A 6,100-nucleotide genomic window follows, 5' to 3' on the forward strand; every position below is an offset into this window, starting at 1 on the left:
TGAATTTCTAGCGATCTTGTTGCCGTCTTTCTATTATTGAACACTTTTGAGGAAATATGCTTCCTGTTCTTATTGTTGTAGGTGACTAGTAGGTTCTGAATTGTTGTAGTTAGAAGTAACTGGCTCATGACGTTTTGCTAATGTGATGTAAATGAAATGCTCGCGTTGTTAAACTGATAATTTAGTTTATATTGTTCTAGTTGTGAGCTGTTGGATGTATTTTGTTTATTACGAGGAAAAGCATGCTTGTAAACGGTGCAGTGATTTAGAATGTGGGAAATTTACCTGTAGGTGGTCATGGGAGGGTTAGTGAAGTGGTGAAGGGTGAAGGGACGGGTTGGTAGTCCGTTAACTATGGGTGTTCTGACCTGAAAATGCATATAAATCGGTTGGAGGTTCAAAGCCTTGAGTAGTGGCCTTGGGAATAAATGACAAGGCCGAACGTCAAATTTCTGTAAATGAGTATTGGGGTCTTGGGGATAAATGTCAAGGACCAATACGCTGGGAAGTCATCGGTACCTTGGGGATAAACGGCAAGGACCGGTGCACAGTTCAGGCCTTGGGAATAAATGGCAAGGCCGAACATCAAGTTGCTGTAGAAGAGTATTGAGGCCTTGGGGATAAATGTCAAGGGTCAATGCGACTCGAGGAGTTAGGCTTGAGGGATTAAAGTAGAGTGGTGCTTGCGAAGTAGTGGTGCTAGGCCTTGGGAATAAATGGCAAGGTTGAACATCAAGTACTGTAAAAGGAGGGGCTACGGTGACTTGGGAATAAATGTCAAGAGTCGTCATGCCTCGAGAAGTTAAGCGGGGAGTAACACAGGGGGGTGTAGAGGAAGGTTTAGTACCATGAGACAAGGGCTAGTGAATCATGGGTTGTGGTCTTGGTAGTTCCGATGCATGGTTGTTGTATGTAAATGTCTAGTTATTGTTTGTTATCTCTCACTGCTTATTTGATTGCCTTGCTATCGTTTTATTCTTTATGTCGTGACTGTGAGCATGATTTTTGTGTTAGTTAGGAAGTGCTACTTACGGAGTACCTTATGTACTCACCCCCCCCCTTTTTACCCTTATATGTTTTCAGGTGCGAACAGGGTCGACCACGGTGATGACGTGGAGAGGGCTTGACCGAGGAAGGATCACGAGCTTAGTTAGTGAGGATAGAGGGAAGGGTCGTTGGGTACGAGTAGTATTGAGATTTATGTTATTGCTAGGTGTGAACCGCGGAGGAAATTTTGTATTCTTTAGAGCTACTTTATTTGTTATGGATGTTGCTGGTAAACGCGTCACTGTCGTCGTTGGAGTTTAGGTGTACGGTTGTTTTATTTATTTATGAATTTTTGCCACTAAGGCGGATATGAGATGTTTCTGTTTTTAAATTGCCTACGGAGGGCGAAGTCCTGACAGTTTGTGGCATTTGTATTTTTGATAGAACGTATGGGAGTCGAAGTTTTATTTCGTTTAAATTATTTTTCCAGGGAGTTGCTTATCGCGTGTTTAGAGTTAAAGCTAGCCAGGTAAATTATTTAGCGTTGCCTAGGATGATATATATAAAATCTTGGGGCGTTACATACCAGGTCCATCCCCCAATCCAGCAGAGTCAGATCCCTCGTGTATTTTAACGGTTGGATCAGTCAGGACGGTTGGCTCACCTTAGATGCCACCGGAATCGACTTCAGGTAGGAGTGGCTGAAGAAGCAAAAATTTCGGGATTGGCCACAGGGCCCTTTTTTCTTTTTCTTTGAAGTTGATCGCCAGCACTGTCATTCTGTGAAATGTGAGTGGAGGAGGCATGTTCATCAGCTTTTCGTTTAGGTGTTTTCTTCAAAAACACTCGTCTGGACGGGGGAGGTTGATTACATCCTTATACAGCGGATCTGATCTCGGGTGTAGACTGGGCCTGAGGGTCATGAGCCATATTATAACCCCCAACAGAATCAGCTAAACCCTCTCCAAGAGGTACACCTCGACAAGAACTACTATTGAACCTAGAAGGTCGAGGGTTCATTTCCTCTACAAGACCAATAAAAAAAACGAAATGAGAAATCATGAATGAAGAAGATATGAGGATTAAGAAACGGGGCTAACCTTTTGTGAGTTCAGTCGCGAGCCCCACCCATTTGGTGTCAACTGAGCAGGGGCTAAGTTGACAGCATTAAGGAAGAATTGGGCAAAAGAATGCAAGGGTAACCTAACCCCATATTCGAACATTTGAGGATAAAAACTAATGCATCCTATTGGAGGTTTGTCAATCGTTTCACCCGATGCGGGAATCCTCAATTCGATGTCACTTGGGATGGAGTAGTTATATCTAAGAATCCCTAACAACTCCTCAGGACAGTTGGAGTATGAGTAATCGGAGCAATCGCCACTTCTTTTCAGCGTTTCACTACGTTTGCGACGGCGGGACTTTCTATTTTTAGCTAGAGAATCAACGAGGGGTACTTGAGAAGTTGAAGCCCTAGACCGATTATGAGTATTGGCGTCAAACTACTTAGTTCTAGCCATTTATAGAACTTAAGCAATGGTAAGAAGGTAATTCAGGTACAGAAACTATCGAAATGCAGAGCAGGGATGTAATGGATACCTAGCCTTGTAAATTCACGATAATTGTGGACTCCTGCCATTCAACCAAGTCTCTTGAATGATTTCGAATGCGTGGGTTAAAAGGTCGTGTTAGAGCATTATAAATACGAGGAAGGCGGTGTCAATTCGGAGAGGAAGAGGGCGAGCTCAGTCCTACACTTCGCAAGTTGAGCTGGGTGCTACTCCAAGAAGTTCAAATAAAATCCTAGAATATTCTTGAAGTAGGGGGCTATTGTTTAACCGTTTAATCTCGAAGGCACGTCATCCCATTAATTTAGCCAAAAGGTGAGTAATCTGCGAATAAGGTCGGATCATGACCGAACTGGGTATTCGCCGAGCTAGATATTAAGTCAAGCGCTTTATCCCATTATCTACATCATAACTGTCAAACCGCTCCCCCACTCAACACCCAGTTTTCCTACTTTTATGGAGAAAGAGCCGTTTAATTCAAAGTGAGGAGCCAAACTCCTCAACGGTCATATTCTTCGCTCCTTCTATAAATACCGTCTAGACAACTGGAGACGGTATGTGAAAAAAAAAACTCAATTACGTCACTTTCCTATTTTTCGGGCACAGAGACTAACTCAATCGTCGAAGTGCTAACTTGTCTTTTGCAGGTTCAAATCCAAGAGTGTTCTCGAGGAATTATTGCAATTATCGACTTTACGGTAAGAACAATATATAAGATGTGAAGCAAATAAAAATGTATATAAGACCATGAATCTCCCAATTTTCAACTTATTTAGATGGTGCAAAATTGAAATTAAAAATTATAGAAAATAAGAACAATTGAATATGAAAATGATGATTTAAAAAGGAAAGAAAGATATTGATATAATAATTTATATAAAAAAAATTACTTATAATGGAACGACAATGTAAATTGAATACAAAGGCTCGAACACAAGAACATGGGCGACATGAGGGGTAGAGGGGGGCGGTGGCTGATGATACAATTGCCACTGGGTCAAAGATAGATTTTTAGCCATTAAATTAGATTTAAACATACTTATTCATTACTTTAAAAATTTCGTGGTGGACCCAACGTACATTCGCCCCTGGTTTCCTTTTTTTTTTAGATTCAGTTTTTCTCGTTGTTTTATAAAAAAAAAAGAGATCCATTTTATTTTTAAAGAAGGAAAATAAATCATAGATTGGGTCCATTTTGAAAAAAAAAAAAAAGAAGTTGTAAACTTTTCTACAAATATGTCAATTTTTTTTTACTGATTTTTTAAAAAATGAAAAAGAAGAAAATATATGAGTAGTACCTTTATGCTAGAACTGTTGCATGCAATTCTAAGACTTATTTCTGTTTTCAATTTACATTGTCATTCCATTATAAGTAATTTTTTTATATAAATTATTATACTGATATCTTTATTTCCTTTTTAAATCATCATTTTCATATTCAATTATTTTTATTTTCTATAATTTTTAATTTCAATTTTACACCATCTAAATGAGTTGAAAGTTGGGAGATTCATGGTCTATACATTTTTATTAGCTTTACATCTTATATACTATGAATTTTACTATTTGACGTTATTTGAAATATAATACATAATAAAAGCTTGAACTATAATATAAAATCGTTTCACAGTTTAGCTGGAATATAAAATTGTCATGTTTGAACTGCTATTCTACATATAATAATTATCATTTGTATTTTATGTATTCAACTTTTTATTAATGTTCTTGTAGAATTAATTTGAAATCTAAACAGAGATACAACAAAAGAAATTCAATTAAGTCGTCCTCTGAAAAAATAATAATAGTTATGATAGATATTTTATATAAGTAAATATTAGAAAAATTACTTGCAAATTCTAGTTTAGAATTGTTGATTTAAATTGTAATATTCAAGACCAAGTTTGTAGAACATATTTACTTATTTATTTGTAAATTAATATGAAGCCCCCCTCAACAAAATTTTTGGATCCGCCACTGAACATAACCACTCAACTCGTTTAAGTATCTATTTTGGATGGATAAATTGTGGGTTCAAATTCCACATTGTATTCTACTAATAAAACAATGCAAGAATCACATGACTACTGCCATTACAATATTAGCAATCTTTATCCAAAATGAAATAGGAAAAGAGACCAGAGTTTGTTGAAGAAAAGAGTCAAACTTTTAAAAGAAATAAAAAATGTCACTTGACATGAGTAATGCAAGAGTTGGTAGCTCTTTCTCTCTCTCTCTCCGAGTTCAATTACTTTTAAGTTTGTTCTATAATTGTGGCATTCACAAAAAATCATAATAATTGGTGTTATAGGAAGAATTGCCACAAGTGGTGGTCCTATATCTATATCTACCCAAGTTCAAGCACATGGTGTTATATCTATATATAATATATTTGCAAGGTATCTGCCATTAATGCTCATTAAAACAAGAGGGTAACTAGGAAACCCTTTTAATTTCAGTTGGGTGCACAAAAACTAGTCGTGGGCTATTGAGAGAATGTTTACCCTAAAAAGTGACTGTGTTTCTGTTACTGTTTAAAACAATTGGGCCCATTACAAGCAAAAGAGAATAACTGATGGAGTCCAAGGAGTGTAGAGTGGTCCTTCACTGAGCTACCATTGGAAGGTAAGTTTTTTAAATCTCACATCCCTCTTTCTCACCGTGAAAACTCCACTCACATTCCTCTTTCTCTCCGTGAAAACTCCACTTTTTTTCAAGTGTGATTAACAAAGATGTTCGAGTTTGTGGAGAGATAGATCTGCCACCACCCAAAAAAAGTAAAAAATTAATGCAGGGGAATCAATATTTTAATGGAAAAGTAGCAGTAAAAAGATTAATGCATTGTTTTAATGGAAAAGTGGTTGGGTGGACCCTCTTCAATTCATTGTTTATTACGTCTCTACCAAACACAATTACACACCAACATAGTAAACTATTTATTACGTCTCTACCAAAACACAATTACATAGTAAACTATTTATTACGTCTCTACCAAACACAATTACACACACACGAACATAGTAAACTATTTATTACGTCTCTACCAAACACAATTACAACTATTTATTACGTCTATGACAAACCCACTTTACAAATTTCTAGGTACAATTTTATATGAATCGTAGTGTTTAATTTTTTTTCTTGTGGCTATATAGTCAAACATGATAAACATTTTTGAAAAATATTAACGTATTTGAACAAGCTCTAATATTTGTGGATGGAATTTAAATACTTTTTACTTTATTTTAAAAATATAAATTTTGTTGTTTGGTATCAATGAATTAGAATAATTTGGAAATCATATGTGGATTTTGCAGAATTTCATTAACATTTAAGGAAAATTATTAATAATCTTGTTATGTTTTAAATCAATATTAGTAAAATAAGAATTGAAATTTTACCTGACATAAAATAAATATGTATCTATAATAATATCATTCTTCTTGTTTTTTTGAAAAAAAAAAAGAGACTTCTAATTGGTTTCATGTGATTGTATTAATTAGAAATTTATGTCGTCTTCTTGTTAATTTTTTATTTTATTTTTCTTT

The sequence above is a fragment of the Momordica charantia genome (assembly GCF_013281855.1).
Source record: "Momordica charantia cultivar OHB3-1 chromosome 6 unlocalized genomic scaffold, Mcharantia_2.0 BLBB01000006.1, whole genome shotgun sequence".
Taxonomy (NCBI): domain Eukaryota; kingdom Viridiplantae; phylum Streptophyta; class Magnoliopsida; order Cucurbitales; family Cucurbitaceae; genus Momordica; species Momordica charantia.